Below are 17463 nucleotides of genomic sequence, written 5' to 3'. Positions count from 1 at the left end.
AAGGTGATAGTGGGTGTGCATGGACTGTCATCACCAGGGCCAGAAGGGACACCTCAGGGCTGCTCAGCCACTGGTAATGCACACAGCTGACCCCAGGCCAGTGCCTAGTGTCTGCCAGACCTTCACTGGAACCGCACAACCCTGCTGTCCAAACCCCACATAGAAGCCTCACACCTGGGACTCTGTGGAAGGTTATTCTACCCTGCTCTCTGGCACATCCCCAGGGCCAGCTCCACAACAGCAGCTTCCCTTATGTCCCAAACGACCTGCTACAGGCCTGAATGAGATGGGCCTGTGTGCTCTGGGGGACCCCCACTCCCAGGCCTTGGGGCCAAGACCTCTCAGTAGTGGGCTGTTTCCACTACACTGCCTGGGGACCTAACTCACATACTTTATCCAGGATAAATTACAATGCCACCTTGGAGACCAGAAGCTAAAACAACCATCCCACACAGCTCTGTAAAACATTTAGGATGCCCCTTCCTCTCAGACATAGGTCACACCAGCTGGAGCAGCTGGCAGACCAAGAGGGCACAGCCAGAGCCACCTGGGCCAGGCAGCATCACAGCTAGAAGCCCATGACTTCTGATCTTGGCGATCGACAAGTACCTCCAGAAAAAGGTGTACCCTCTCCCCTCAGCTTGGCCCTGCAGGGCAGCAGGCAAGACAGCCCTTCAGGGTCACTGTTCTTGAAGGTGGAATCAAAGACAGCCTTGATGAGGCTCATTCAGGATGCAAGGGGTCGGATTACAAGATCTGTGCACAATTGAAAGGTAATATTTTTTATTTTGGTTTGGTTCGTTTTGGGGGATTTTTTGTTTTGTTTTGTTCTGCTTTTTTATATCGGGGATCAAACTCAGGACCTTGTGCTTGTGAGGCAGGTGGTGGCACCACCCCAGCCCTAAAAGGTAATATTTAAAAAATGTATAGCTTACAAATAATATCTAACTATTAGCTAGAAAAATAATAGAAAAAGTTACAAGCCATTTCACAATTAAATGGTGAGGAGCTGCCAAATGTTATCTAAGCCTGCTCATTCCTTCCAGCCAGGCTGAGACTCAATCCTGCCAGAACCATCCCCAGAGCAAAGGGTGGGGGAGGAGGCATACAGATGCCAGGACATACAGATGTCAAGAGCTGACAGATGGCCAAGTATAGGCTGAAGAGCCTAACATGTATCCCCAGAGCACCACTCAGGGAATCTACAGCACAGCCCGCCAGGGCAGGGCGGGCGTCTGGACAACAAAATGCAGCACTACTGAGGTTCCAGTGACAGTGAAGGGGCGGCGAGGTGCCCAGTGAGTGTGCAGCATGACCCCAGGGTGCCCAAATGTTCAATGATGCATATGCACGTCTGCTAGCATAGACACAGTGTTTTGGGAAGCACATGGCACTGGTGTCCCCAGAGAGGGAATCTGGGTGGCTGTGGCAGAAGACAGATTTACCACATCTGCTGCGCCTTATAATTTTTAAGCCATGAAAATGTTGCCTATGAGAAAAGATTAAAAATAGAACGTTACCAAACTTGTCCAATCAAGTTAAGCACAGGGAGGTTTTGAGAACTTCCACCAAGTGACATTAGTGCAGAGCCACTAATAAGGTAGAGGATGTCGAGAGGCCTTTTTCGGGGGCAGGGTCACCCCACAGCGAGATGAAAGGGAGGGCCACCACCCCATCACTGAGCACATCTCTCCTGCTCTCCCCGCTGCACTGTTGCAGTTCCTTCGCTGTGTCCCCTTCCCCTGCTAGGTCACCCCATTAGCTGGCTCATGAAGCCCAGGCTCCAAGTCACACAGTCCTAGGACCTCAGAGACATAAGGTGGTGTAGCAGAGACACAAGCAACTCCTCCCTCGTCAACACTCACGACCAAACACCTGCACCCCAGCCACCATGGCCAGCAGGATTCCTTCTATCTACATTATGCCCACCTCACAGGGTGGTTACACAGTCACAAGAAGAGCCTGACTCCAAGAAGCTGGGACCCATGGAAGCTGCACTGCCAGCTGTGTCTTGGAAGGGTGAGCCCCCTGGGGAAGCTAACAGCTGCTGCCTCCAGGAACCAGGTTTCTGGGGTTCTCTATACCCCTGCACTTCCTCTTTCTGGCAGCTGACACACTGTTTCAATGGGCACCTTGGAGATGCAGAATATTCCTCCTTGATGTTGGTTTTCATTTCTATAACTCCACCAACATGGCTTCACCTCCAGCAATGCTGGTGCCTTGGATGCCCTACCCTTGGCACTACAACCACCTGCACTAGGATCCATCACCACACAGGGTTCAGTGTGCTATGACATCCCAGCCTGCAGAGACATCCTGAGTGGAGACAGGAATCCAAATCCTGGCCCCAAAATCCCCAAAACTGGGAGGTTAGAGCACAGGTATAGTTATTTTAAAATATTACAATCCAAGAAGGATCTCCTCAAACCATGAAAGGAATAGGGAATGGCTTCTGTCATTCAAAATAATAATAAAGATGCAAGCAAAACAGAATTTAAGGTCTGCACCCCTGCAGGGTATGATGAATTAGTCCCAAATCTGGTAAAGGGCCTGCCCGGCCTCTCCCAGCCTCTTCCCCAGTTGGCCCAGTCCTCCTCCCTCCTCCCCTGGGAGCCTCTGCCCCTTCCTGACTCATAACTCACCTGCCCATGGGACCCTGTGATGCTTCCCAAAACCCAGGTGAGGTGAGGAGAAGCCAACCTTTCCTGGTGCTCCTAACTTCAGACTTTTCCTTATCTTTTAGTACTTTCATACAGTTGCATATGTTCAGGTACATGGGGGGAAATTTACTCTAACTTGGTAAAACTGAAAAAAACAAAACCCAGAACAAGATGATCAGACCCTAAAGGGCGACACCTTCTGACCTACAGAAGCAGAAGCAGCCCCCAGATTCCCAACAGCTAGGTAGAAGGGCTCATGTGCTGAGGACAATAAAAGGCTACTTACTGCCTGTAACAGATAGTAGGACAAGATGACAGTTTTGATTTGGGGCTGAGAACCTACTGGGAAAACAGCTATGCCATGGGGTTCTGGTCTCAGCTCGCTGTCCTCAGCACACTGAACCCCTGCTTGACCTCTGGAAAACAAGCCATCTTCCCAGAGAAGCTGAGGCTTTTCTTTCTACTTATGGCCATGAATGACAGAGTGGCTCTGTTCATTCATTCATGCCACATACATTGATTATACACCTATTTTATGCCAGGCACTGTGGGACACTCTGGAGATACAGAGAAAACTGAGCTATTGTCTCTGCCTTGAAGGACACTTAAGTCTTCTGACACCCAAGATCCACAGTGCTCACAGGGAATGCCCCCAGAGAACACTGGTGATCTTCACATGTGTGCATGCCATTTTGGGACACCATGCTCCCCATGAAATGCAATGCCGCAGAATCAATACTGTTAAGTGACCTCCCCAGGCCCTTAAGGAATTACTGGCAAGGAGTCACACGCCAAGGAAGTCAGGGTACAAGGGCTCCCAAAGCTGGGCACAGGTAAGCCACTCAGCACTGCCCAGCAACCCTTCAGTGCACCCCTGGCAGATCACTGCACTTTTATGTTACCTTTGTCCACCCAGCAGTAACCCCCATCCTGCTGATAACAGTTCTCCAAATCCCATTAGAAGGGCTGCACTATGCACTTTTTCTTAGGCTACTCAAGTCAGTGGGGAGAGCTGGTCAGGAGACTTGGACCAGGCACATGGAGTGCTGACTCCACTGGCGACAGCAACTCCTGGGCTATAGATGAGCATGTTCCACTAGATCAGTTCAGACCTGCACCATCCAGCCTGTTACAATCCAGCCTATCATCCAAGAGAGCAAAGGTCCCAGGGACAAAGCCCTGCCCGAGCACTCTGTAATCCCAACCTTTTACCATGTTCTGTTGCCTTGTGGGTGTTCTGATCACACTTGTGGCAAAAGTCAGTAAAACCAAAAGTTTAAGGTAGTCGTCATCTTGAATTCAGATGCTCTAAAGTGCCTATGATGTGTGTCTCCATGAAAGGACCAGGGCCGTGGCCAAAGTGTGCTGAGAACCTCTTCCACTGTGGACAACGCTCTTGAGAACTTCCACCTCCTCTACCCTTCTCTCCCTGCTACACTCCATCAATGGAGCCTCTCGCTTTAAGAGTTCAAGAAGAAAGTGGGAAGGGTAGGGGAAAGGTAATAAGGGAAAAGAAAAAAATATGAGAAAATGAAAAAATGGAAATAAAATGTTTGTAAATGGGGAGGAGAGGAGGGGTGAAGGGAGGGCAGGGACAAGGGGAAAAAGTGAGAACCAAGACCTGTCATGTAAAGATACAAGATCCCCAAAATGAATGTAACTGTACTGTATACCTAAAACGTACCAATAAACTCAATTTTTAAAAAAAGGGTTCGAGAGGAAAGATGGAAATCAGATCCACTTCCATCCTGGCCTTGGCTTTTCTTTCTGCATTTGTGCTGCGTACTTAGGCATCCCTATAGCCTTTGTTTACTCTGAAAAAAACACAGCATCCACTCACCAGGGACGGCTGCCCACAGGGCACCAGAGGAAGGGGAAAGTGAGCTCAAGTAACACACAGACCTGCATACCTGTGAGGGGAGATGGAAGGTAGTCCCGTGAAGTTGGGGGGAAGCTCCTTTCAGCAAAGTATTTCTCTCCCAGGATGAGAAAAATGGTATGTTTTGACTGGGAAATAAACAGCTAGCAAAATAAACACCAGAAGGTAATCATAGCTCAGGCATGGCAATCCGCAACAATCAATGTTGGGATATCTGGAAAGACCTTGTGTTCATTTAGAGCCTATCAGTAGCCACTCTCAGGGTACAGAAGGTAAGAAAGGGTTTTTGATGATTTGAGCCTTTTTTAGAAGTTAAAAAAAGGGTACTCTTAAGATTTAAGCTTGGCAACATACCCATTTTTCTAGAAGACATTTTCAAATGGATAACCTGGGCTCCAGGTTAGGGTGAATATATTCTCGTAAGATCTTTTAAGCATACCAAGATTCATTTGGTTGTAGGGTTATTTTATAAAATAGTAGTATAATCAACAGAACAACAACAAAAAAAAAGCTAGTCAACTCTATTTCTATTTTTAGCCTGTCTGAGCAGCAAGTACGAACAGTTTTCAGGTATCAAATTCCTGTTTACTACCCAAATGTTTACTAGCTTACCTTGCATAGAGAATACAGAGAAATCTAGGTTACAGGGTAAAAAATAGGCTTTTTTTATTACAGTAAATCTATTAAGTTAGGTTCACAGTGTGAACCATGAACTCTGAGTTGCCACAACATATAGCAACACAGCCCTTGACAGTTTACAACACAGCTAACCTGCATGAATGTGATAGGAATCAAATCTTGTGACACCCAGTTCCAAGGAATGACAGCAGTGACTGCCCTGGAGTGTGGAATATCTTATCTAATCCTGTTTGGAATGTGTCATCTCCACTACAGCCCAGAGCCCTCTGTGCTCTGGAGCGGCTGAGTCCATGCAGCCCACTATAAGGAAGACAGAGCTGCACCCAAACAGGGTGGCCTGCGTGGACAAGGTGTTAATACCCAAGACACATAGGGCCCACAGCCAAGTTCCCACACAAACAGCCAATACCACCCTACAGGTGAACGGACTGAGACTAACTTCAAAACCAAATGCTTCTCAGGCTGGGAATTTAGCTCAGTGGTACTGCCGCCTGCCACACAAGTGTAAGGTGATGAGTTCAAGCCCCAGTACCAAAAAAAAAAAAAAAATGCTTCTAACCCTTCATGCTGGTAACAGGCCATTTCATTTCCACTGGAACGGTAGTCACCAAGGAATCCTTTTCCTTAGAGTCGGCAGTGCTCCCACAAGAGGCCCTCACTACCTTACAACTTCACACTGCTTACCTTATCTTCTCTCTTGACCACAGAGGTTAATATCTAGCCTGGTAAAGATATTTGACTGATGGGTCAGCGATTTAGCTCAGCGGTTCAGTGGCCTGCCTTGCAAGCGCAAGGACCCGAGTTCAGTCCCCGGTACCAAAAAAAAAAGATATTTGACTGATTAGAGAATGATTGAATAATTAAATTGGCTCAAAAGAAAAGATTTTCTTCCCTGAAGTGAAATTATTTAAAAGGCAATGCACTTCGAAGGCTCGTAGAACACTACCTCCAAACACTGTCTTGGGCAGTGGCCAGGTGAGCACTATGTGCGGAAGCAAGTGCACTACCAAGCAGGCCCGGCTTTCTGTTCTCGTGGGCTCTGGTGCTTCAGGAGGGAGGCACGTGACTGAAGTTGGTGTCCGCTGTTAGAAATGAAAGCATCCCTGAAATGTGTTTATAGCTTCTTATTGCCACCTCCTGAAGGGATAGCACTCATAGAAGCTCTTCCCTCCCCCTTAATCAGCTTATGCTTTAACTGATAACTTTAAATCTATATATCCTTTTTCGAGCAAGTCATGAATGGCTAATAGGAAATAAAATAGGTTATCAAATTACCAGTGACATTCTTTACAGAAATTGAAAAACACTCAAAAATGTGTATGGAACCACAAAGACCCCAAATAGCCAAAGCAATCCTGAGGAAAAAGAACAAAGTTGGAGGCCTCATACTACCTAACTTCAAAACATACTACAAAGCTATAGTAACCAAAACAGCATGGTACTAGCATAAAGACGGATGCATAGACCTATGCAACAGAATAGAGGACCAAGAAATAAACCCACATGTTTACAGCCAGCTTATTTTCTACAAAGACAGCAAGAACATAACTGGGAGAAAAGAAAGTCTCTTCAACAAATGGTGCTAAGTAAACTGGATATCCATATACAGAGAAAAGGGGTCAGGGATTTAGCTCAGTAGCACCACATACCTACCTCTCAAATGCAAGTTCAATCTCCGGTGGGGAGGGAAGACACATACAGAGGAAAGGAATAGACCCTTATCTCTTACCATATTAAATATTCAACTCAAAATGCATTAGAGAGTTTAACATAAGTCCTAAATATATTAAATTACTGCAAGAAACCAGGAAATAATTCAGAACATTGGTCTGGGCAAAAAAAACAAACAAAAAAACTTTAGATATAACCCTAAATGCATAGGCAACAAAAGCAAAAATTGACTAATGGGATTAAACTAAAAAGCTTTAGCACAGCAACGGAAACAATCAACAGAAGGACAACCTATAGGAGAAAATATTGGACATAGGATATATTGCAAACTAACAGACACTGGATTAATATTTAGACTACCTAAGGAACTCAAATAACAGCAAAATAACAAATAACTTGATTTTAAAAATAAGCAGAACAGGGCCGGGGATTTAGCTCAGTGGTGCTGCCACCTGCCTCAAAAGCTCAAGGTCCTGAGTTCAATCCCCGGTACCCCTCAAAATTTTTTTAATTAGCAGAACAAACATTTCTCAAAAGAGGATGTATAGATGACCAACAAGCATATGAAAAATGCTCAACATCACAAATCATTAGGGAAATGCAAATCAAAACCACAGTGTGATACTGTCTCTCCCAAATGACAATGGCTATTATCAAAAAGACGAAAATTTGCCTGCAATCCTAGCACTTGGGAGGCTGAGTTGAGAGGATCACATGAGCCTGGGAATTTAAGACCAGCAAGGGCAACATAGTGAGACCTCTGCCTTAAAAAAGAAGACAAGATAACCGATGCTGGCAAAAATAGGGAGAAAAGAGAACTCTCAAACTCATGCACTGTTGATAACAATGCAAACTAGTACAGCCTTTACAGAGAACAGTAAGGAGGCTTCTAAAAAATTAGAACTAGAAGTACCATCTGATCCAGCAGCCCCACTAGTGAGTGTCCACATTCAAAGGAAATGACATCAAGCTGTCAAAGAGACAAGAGCCAAGATGGAAATTATCCTAAGCATCCATCAACAGATGAATGAATAAGGAAAACGTAACATACATATATACACCCAATAGCATAAACATTCTGCCATTTGTTTCAACATAGATGGAACTGGAGGGTAGTATGTCAAGCCAGGCACAGAAAGATACTGTTTATTCCTACTTAAACAATACATGGAAGCAAAAAAGTTGATCTCCATCACTGGAGCCTGGGAAGAGCCAGTGAGGGTCAAAGAGGGGATGGTTCATGGGTACAGGTAGGACAGGATGAATGGTTAGTAATTTTTGGTGTTCATATATAGCACAGTAAGATAAACATGGTTAACAACAATTAATTGACTATTTCAAAATAATTAGTACAGAAGATTTTCAATGTTCCCAACAGAAAGAAATGATAAATGTCTGAGAGGACTGATGTGCAGTTACTCTGAATTGATCATTCCATTGCATATATGTTCTGAAATGTCATACTGTACCCATGCATATGTAGGTACTGTATCAATTAAAAATAGAATACAAAAGTAAGGAAAAAGTAGGTCACAGAAGTAAGTGGAGACATCAGGAAAGGATGTCAAGCCACCAGGCAGGAAATAGCCCAGACCAGAACCAGATAACAAGTGTGTGCACGTTACTAGAGGAAAGCATGCTGGAATAAAGGGGTCTCCAAACATCTATGGGGAAAAAAGGGGATTTGGTCTCAACATGAACCTGCATGGAGTTGGGGTACTGTCTGCAAAGGGCCCCCAAGAAGGGCTGCAGGGCTGGGGACCAGGCTGAGGAGCCAGGGAAAGGCTGTGCACACTGCACTGGGTCTGGGAGAAGCCAGGTTGCGGGACCTGCAGGCAGCTTCAGTCTCCACTGACATCGTTGGCTCTCAGGGTCTCCGACACTAAAAAGTATCTTCTACTCTAGAAAACCAATGCTGAATCACTGCAGAGGGGGCAGAAAGTGAAAGGAGAAAGAGGCAGGATTTCCAAGGCAACAAACTAGGGAAGCAGCACTTCCCTAAATAGGCACTGTGTGTGCATGCGTGTCAATCCAATGCCAGCTAGCTTGGGAACACACAAGCTTGGCTACACCCGTGCAGCCCTCAGCATGAACATACCACCAGCCTGTTGTCAGAGAGGATTGAAGGGCACTCATGAAGGGAACCAATGTCCCTGTGGGGACGAGGAAGGAGGAGCCTGGGGTTCAGACACAACTGCACCAAGTCACCGGGACAGTGGGGCAAACCCTAAAGGAGCCGCCTCGCCCTTCCCCACTATGCTAGGGGGCAGTCTACAGCAGGATGTTTCCCCAAGGCCAACCCGTTCACTCACTCCCCTCTCCACTTCCAAACCAGAGGAATAACAACAACTGCATGACTCGGGGTATCTTGATATTCTTGGTGCCAATTAGCCCCAGGCTAATTGAGTGCCATCAGTCATTCCACTTTATCACTATTTGATTATCACCTAATCATATAATGAGATCATTTCATCTGACATTGTGCATGTGGAACACAGCAAAAGCAATGAAGAACTGTGAAAATACTCAACATTCCCTCACATACAATCACAGGTTACTTTCTTTTTTTAAAAAATGTATATATACACTGATATAGTCAGTAAAACACAGCTGGGTCAGTGTCCACCCGACTGAAAGTTGATGGGAATCAAGGCTCCTCCCATTTCCCTCTCACTCCCACCCACATCTTTCTCCGTAACCTCTGCCGGCCTTCCCTACCTCCAAACACCTCCTCTTTCTGCAGCACTGACTCCTCCAGAGGTGTCCTGTGCAGCAGTGGAGATGGGATGTGTTCCATCCTTGGGAACACATGCTGACAAAGGGCACCATGGGAAAAGACAAATTACCAGGACAGTGAAATCGAGCAGGGGCCACAGCATCCCTACCCATACTGGGCCAGCACTCGGGAGCTCACAGGTCTCTCCTACTTAGATTAATCTCCTCTCCCTGGAAGAGCCAGGCCCCTTCCCACCTTACAGATGAGAAAGTTGATGCAGGTTCACACCCAGCACTTTTTCCTCCTATAATCCACCTTATCCTCTCTCCTAAAAAGCACAGACCTGTCAACAACCTTCTACCTCTCACTGCTTTGCAACACAAACCAGACTGACATGCACATTACAGAATGCATCTCCCATGGGCCCTGATCCAGCTGAGGTGACACAAGGGCTGCCCTGCCACTGCTGGGGCACAAAAGGACCCAGGGGAATCAAGGGCAGCCATGGTTTCTCTGGAGCCAGCCTCAAACAAGCGGCTCTCTGGTCTTCCTCTTTGGGTAGACAAGCCTAGCCCTTGGGTCAGACAGATAAAGGGGCTGCAGGCATCTACAGGCAAACTCCAAACCTAACAATTTAACACACCCCTCTGCCATCAGAGTGGCTGTGCTAAGGACGCTGATGACCAACAAGACAGAGTGGAAGCAAAACGGTTCTCAGCTGCTGCCCTGTGGCAGTGGCCACACTGCTCCAGTCCATGGCACTTTTAGGCCCACTCACCTCAGATCTGTGATTCTCAGTCCACACGGTTTGCAGAAACCCAGGTTATGATGAAAGAAAAAGACCTCGAGGAGCCACACATTCAGGGTAGCCCCTCCTCACAACAGGTTAGGACCCCCTACACTTGACCTCAGGGTTTGACAAAATCTTTACCAAAACCTACAATAAGAAATATTCACAGTAGTCTATTATCACAAATATACCCCACACAAAAAAAAAATAAATGTTTTACAAAAAAACCCTATCCTATCCTATCCTTCCTATAGGATATATACTTGGATACTTGCCATTTTATCTCCAAAAGAAAAAAACTTTAAAACTGCTGGCCACACCCTCAGATTGATTTCAAGATTCACAGCCCTTCCAAAAGCATGGCTGTGGATCCAATCTGGCCTGTCCCCTCCTCACGCCTCCCTCCTCAGTTACCTACACTAACAGGGCCAGCGCTCAGCAAGAGGCTAGGTCTTGACAGCATCTCAGGTGCAGAGTTCATCTCTTTAAATCTTGGAAAATCAAGACATCTACAAATTGGCTTCAGGAAAAGCACAGCACAGTGGACCAAATACATACTGGTGGCTGTTTTACTTCACACAAAAGTGAAGTGGGAGCTATCCTTGTGAAAAAGGGGAACTCAAAACATGTCACATTAGGCAGTCAGAAGATGCCACCGCAGAAACCAGTCACTTGGGCTATCTCCAGCCAATGCCTGAAACACTTCCCAAGCCCCTGCTAACTGTACTGCTCTCTGATTTCATGCTAATTGAGCAAAGCATACAGAGCATGCAAACCCTACACGTTAACAATTCAGGAGTATCCTGGAAGAGTGTCAGAAGAGCCGGCCTGGGTTCTAGGACTGAGACCTCACCTGATCCTGGGTAGCTGTCTAGGCTGCTCCTTTAGCAGAGTCCCACAAGAGTCCCCTACGGAGACCATGGGCACAGGGGCAAGGAAACTTGGCTGGCAAAATGAGCTGGGGAGTGGGGAAGGGAAGACCAAAGTGGGCACAGAAACCCAGCCCCAGGAGTTCCTTAGACTGGGCACCCCTGTTTTCTACTAGCACCCTGTTTGTGCTCCAGGACACCTAAATATACTTCCTTCACATTTTCACTGTGTACCTACATCATCTTTCTTTAAAATCCAGGCTGATGTGCTAGTGTATATACCATTTATATAAACATATATATGGGCAAAGAGAACATTCCACTCCCGAGAGTGAATGAATCTCATCAGCTTCCACCACAGCAGCTGGTAGCAGCTTCAGGAGGGTTCTGGGAAGGAGTTGGGAAGCAGACAGGTGGCAAGGGGCTTCAGGAGACCTCAAGAGTCCTGCCTAGTGAGGTGCCGACCAGGGCACTGCAGGAAACTGAGGAGGAGACAGGGAAAGGGCTCTGGGAGCGCGACAGGAAGGAAGGGATAATGCTTTCCTCCTCCAGAGTCCCAATCCCTCCTCCTGGAGGTCAGAGGACACCCTCAGTCCCCCTGACCCTATTCCAGAAATCACTGTCATCATGAAGTCATACGTGAACCTTGATGCTCCCCTCCGCACTGACTCACCTTTCTGCTTCCGAGCCCTCAGCAGGTGAACATCACTGAGCAGACTCCATGCTCACTGAGCAGGCTGGGTTAGGGTTATGGGCAAACACCACAGAGCCATCTGGGCTGGGCTAGCTGGCAGGCACAAGCTTGAAAACTACCATGAGGCATGAGAAAGGTACACGCAAGAGACCAGAAAAAAGAGACAGTGGTGCAGAACACAGGGCCCTGACCTCCCTATCTCCATACGGGTTATGACAAATGGATGGTTAAGAGATTAAACTTGCAGGGAAAAGGATAATCTAATCCCACACTGGCCCCACATGCTCCAGACATACTCATGGTAAGGGCTCACATCCCTGCAGTTACTAGGCACCAGGCTGGCTCTAAGCATGTGCTGTGTAACTCAAAAGTCCTCTGTGATGCCCACCACCACCAGTCTAGTTTTTCAGATGAGAAAACTGGGCACAAAAAAGTTAATCTTCTTGCCCAGTGTCACATATCTTCTTGGCGGCTCTCAGAAAGTTCAGCTCTAAAGCCCACAACAGTTCTAGGAATAAAAAGCAGTGCTTTTGAAAGATATATATGCTCAGCATGCAGGACTGAGTAAAGAAGTTCTTGACATTGCAAAGAGAAATTCAAAATACTAAAAACAGAATTGGTGATATGGAGTCCAAGTAATTAATTTTCATGCATATACTGATATATAAAGTAAAGCATTTATTTTCATGTGATTTAATGGAAATGGCAATAGATCCACAGACTTGGGTTGGAATCCCAGTTCAACCCCTTTTAATACTTGGTCAACCACACCTCACCGTGATTTTCTCAACACACAGCTTAGTCCTGGACAAGATCTCTAAGAGGTTGCCTGGGGACACCTGCCCTGGGCCTAGCATGCAGGGGATGCTCAGAAAACACGAGGCTCCTTCTCTCTTAGTATAAACAATGCATCATATCCTTAAAGGGCTTTCTAAGGCTGCCAAGACTACATCCAAAGCTAAAGTAATTTCCCCAATCTGGTGAGGTAACAAAAAACAACCTAGTAAGGAAAAAATGGACACAGGATGTGAACAGATAATTCTCAGATGCTACTAGCATGAAAAGTCTTCAATATTTTCAGCAATTTGTGAAATATAATTAAAACAATGATGTCTTCTTTGCCCATCAGACTGGCAAGATTAACAAGATATATATACATCAGGTAAAGAAAACCTTGTACAAGTATTTTAATACTAATTTATTGAGACATCATGAGAATAATACAAGTTATCTTTTGCCTCTACAATTACAACAGGTGCTCAAAGTGGTGGCCATTAGCTTCCAGACATTTATTAGCACAGCGAACTGCTGAGCTGTATACACATTTTCTTGGTGGACTCTATTTTGCTCAATGTTGGCCAAGTAGAAAGGTCTTTTCACTTTGACATTTTCATTCACTATTAGGAGTACAAATTGATAAAGGCTGTTGGGGGACAATTTGGCAACATAGTATTTTCAATTTAAAATTAGTCTTTATCCCAGAAATTCTACTTCCAGAGGCCTAGACAACTGAATCATGTGTGATGGTTAACAGTGATATGGTTCATGCCTGACTACTTTTAGAGCAGAAAATCAGAATCAAGCATCAGTAAGAAACAGTCAAATTATGATACATTCATACTATGGAATGTTGATCCCACACTCCAAAAGGCAAACATTGTGTCAGTACATATACGTATCCAGAACATAACATTAATTTTTTTCTTTTTCTTTTTTTTTTTTTTTTTTTGGTACCAGGGATCAAATTCGGGTCCTTGTGCTTGCGAGGCAGGTGGCGGAACCACTGAGCTAAATCCCTGGTCCTATAACAATTTTAAAAGGCAAATCACAGAAAATTTTGTGTAATGCGACTGTACTTGTTTACTATCAGTATTTGTCCACCAAAAAAATCTAGAAGCAATAGCACTTCAGGAACAATGAGCACACCTTTGGACCATAACTTGGTTCTGTGTGTATATGTACAGGCACACATGTTTGTTTCTGTTTTAATACTGGGGATTGAACTACATCCCCAATGCCCCCTAAGTTTTTGAGACAGGTCTTGCTAAACTTCCCGGGCTAGGTTAGAATTTGAGATCCTTCTGTCTCTGCCTCCAAGAGCACTGGGATTATAAGCATGTGCCACCATGTCCAGCCATCTTGGTTCTGAATATCATTCCCCACTAAAAGGAACCAGGGCTCTTTGGAGAAAATGGCTAATTCCAGGGCTGGGATAAAGAAAATGCTGGTTGAGTTTTGATATGCCTGAAAGAAAAGCAGTCCTCACAGAATGACAGGAAAATGTCAAAAGGATACAAGGGCCAGCTGGAAGGGGCTCCCACAGGCCACAACCGGAAGAGTTCAAGCAATAACTGGAGTACTGACAGTAACAGGCTATACCTATTGAATAAAATGAGCATTAATGAATCCAGAGATGCAAATCAAAAGTAAATAAGGAAGAAAGTAAAGTTCTTCTTCTCTTCAGTACAATTCCAAGTAGTAAAAGTAGAAGGAAATATGGAATTAGAAAATCACCATCTGCCAACTATCATAGTAACTGATTCAGATAAGAAGCATCAATGGTTCCAAATCAGTGGGTAAAAGAATTAGGGCAGTCTATTTACACCCTCACGTTCTCTCCCTACGAGACACACATTAATCACAATGGGGAGAAGTGGAAACTCTTCAATGAGGCAGACACTCTGCTAACCAAGTGCCCAAAGTTAACAAGGCCAGTGAAAGGACTAATGGGCAACCTGTGTCTCCTAATGGGACACACTAAGAAAACCAGGCCATCAAGCCTGTGCTACTTCTGCCACAAGTGCATAAACTGAATTTAGTCACGAGGAAACCCAAATTGAGGAACATGATATAAAAAATAGCTGGCAGTCTTCAAATGTTTCATATTAAAGGAGACTACAGAGACAGAAAAACAATGCAACAAATAAGCTAGGATTCTCTTTTGCTATAAAGGACATTGGGGCAATTGGCAAGATTTCAAATAACAACATTGTAACAATGCTCATTTCCTGATTTTTAAAAAATAATTGTACCTTTATTATATAAGAGAATGTCCTTGTTTTTAGGAAATACATTGCAAAGTACTTAAAGATAAAAGGGTACTGAGTCTGCAACTATTAAATACTATAGTTTGTTAAAAAGTAACCAAGTATGAATATGAGGACAAAGGAAATAGAGCAAAATCTCCATGTCAGGAGAACCTATATAAAGAGTATCTTGTAAAGGGAGGGCAGGGACAAGGGGAAGAAATGAGAACCAAGACCTGTCATGTAAAGGTACAAGATCGCAATGATGAATGTAACTGTACTGTATACCTACAATGTATCAATAAACTCAATGAGAAAAAAAGGTATCGAAGAATTCTTGCAACTTTTCTACCAGAGTCTGAAATCATATCAAAATACAATAAATAATTAGGGCAGCAAGGTGTGTACCAGGTAAGTTCCTGGGGACTAGATTCACAATGGGTATTTTCTTAAAGCACAGAGACAGTCAAAATGAAGTCAGCTTCTGCTCCAAGACAATAAAGAGAAAAAAATAAAAGCTGTGTTGAAGGATCTCTCAAGACCAGCTCATTAATTAAGTTCTACAAAAGCAGCACCAACAGAAGTAAGCCTCCTTCACTGCAGATCTGCTCTATTTTTTCCTCAGTGAAAGTCAAATCTTCCTGACACCATGAGTAGCTGATGATGCTATGGGAACTTTTCTAGAATATGCAAGCTAAAGAGAAATTTCTCATTAAGAAGTTAACACAGGAAAAAACAGTCTTGGTGGAAAGTCTCCGCCTCCACACTGCCTCACTGAAACCAGGAGTTGCTAAGCCCTGAGGGGTGGGTGTGGGTGTGGGTGTGGGGGGTTAGTAGGTGCCTTCCTCCTTCCAGGTCTTTTTCCTTGGTGCATTCACAAAAATGCTGACAGAGAATGCTCCCAGGGAGACTGCAGGCTAGAGGGACTTGCAAGGCCAATAGTTCTCCACAGCATACATGCCATTTCTGTAGTGGTCTACCACTGCAGAAAGCTCTTGTGTATATTTCTTGTTTCCTTAACATGTTTTTTAAAATATCCATTTTAACAACAGTATTACAAAACATCCAGTTTCCAAAACAGGATAAACTATAATGTCTGACTTAGGCTCCGACTCAGGACTTACCTGAGCAGATAAACACTGAGATGGAGGATGGTAAATGAAAAGCCAGGTCAACATGTAAGTACAACTAATTTTGTTGCAGAGCTGGGAAGAAATACAGCCCTTCTTTCCCTTTGGATCTGTCCATCATCCATTCCTTTAAAACCTGTCTTTGAGTCAAAGCCTTCCTGGAACTGTGGTTCGTTGCTATGGAGCATGTTTACAAGACATCACAGGGAACAAGGCCTTGTGAGCTTAGGAGGCCACCCCGGGGACAGCATCACGGTTCCCCAACACCATCCCTCTAACAGAACCACCATGTTGATCACACCTCTCACGTGTGCACCACCTTTCAGCTCTCTTCAGAGAAACCAATAAACGGAACCTTCCAGGAGTAAACATTTCAGCAAAGAATCTCCAAAACAGAAGATCCAGCCTAGTACAAAATTCCTTTTGAAGATAGCCTGTTTCCAACCAAAGAAAAAATCAGGCTTTATTAAAGGACAACCTATAGCGATTCGTTAACAACCGTTACCTAGATTTCAAAACAAACTTGGCAAAAAGGATTCCGTTTTCACTTTTTACAGATGCAAACATTGAGAACTGGAGTCCACCAGGATTCACACCGAGGACAATCTTCTCTATCCCCAGCCCCACCCACAAGGTAGGTGCCCAAGGTCCACACAACCCACTGTGACAGGAGGAACCACACAGGATTTCACTGCAATATCCCAACCCCCAACGAGCCCTCATTCCCATGGTTCAGACGCCCAGAAAGGCAGGTGACAAATCACACTGTACTCTTAGTCAGTTTCCCAACAAAAAATACAGCAGCAGAGCAAAAGACGCGAAGATGGGCTCTACAACAGCCTATACTCCTTCTCACCCAGAGGAGCATTAACGTGATCTTTCAACTCTGGGAGGAGGAGCCCATCCTTACGTAATGTCAGAGGGCAGGCGACAAGGGGCGGCAGGGAAGCCCAGCCCATCGATGCTCTCGCTTCCTTCGCCCACAAAGGTACAAATTTACGTTTGACATTTTGAGTGTCTCAGTCTTCCCTGGCGCACACATTCACCACTGGCTTTTCAAAGGACGGCCAAGGGTCCCTGAAAATCTCTCGGCATCCCTTCCCTGACGTGCACAGCCAGAGAGAAATATAACATAAAAAAGCAAAGATGGGAGGCATGTTGTCTGGGAGTAGGGGCCAGGGTAAATGGGCAGGAGTCGAGGGGACAGTGCCCCACTGACCACCCTGAGGAGCATGTTGATTTTCACCCGCACCTAAGCACAGCGAGGCCTTCAGGGTCCGAGGCACCGGGTCGCCCCCGAGGATCTTCTGTGCTCACAGACGCCACCACCGCGGCGAACCTCTCGGCTGTGCATTTCCATGACGACCGCGGGGGCCGGCCCCGCCTGCC

The 17463-nt window shown here is 45.3% G+C and overlaps 1 protein-coding gene across 1 annotated transcript in view; it reads right to left on the bottom strand.

The window, feature by feature from the left end:
* Positions 1–17463, bottom strand: part of Inpp4a (inositol polyphosphate-4-phosphatase type I A) — a 118864-nt gene that overhangs the window by 100821 nt on the left and 580 nt on the right. The window lies entirely within an intron of this gene.

This window comes from Fukomys damarensis, unplaced genomic scaffold (genome assembly GCF_012274545.1).
Source record: "Fukomys damarensis isolate Sample0158 unplaced genomic scaffold, DMR_v1.0_HiC HiC_scaffold_9, whole genome shotgun sequence".
Lineage (NCBI taxonomy): Eukaryota > Metazoa > Chordata > Mammalia > Rodentia > Bathyergidae > Fukomys > Fukomys damarensis.
This window is presented reverse-complemented; position numbering and strand designations above follow the sequence as displayed.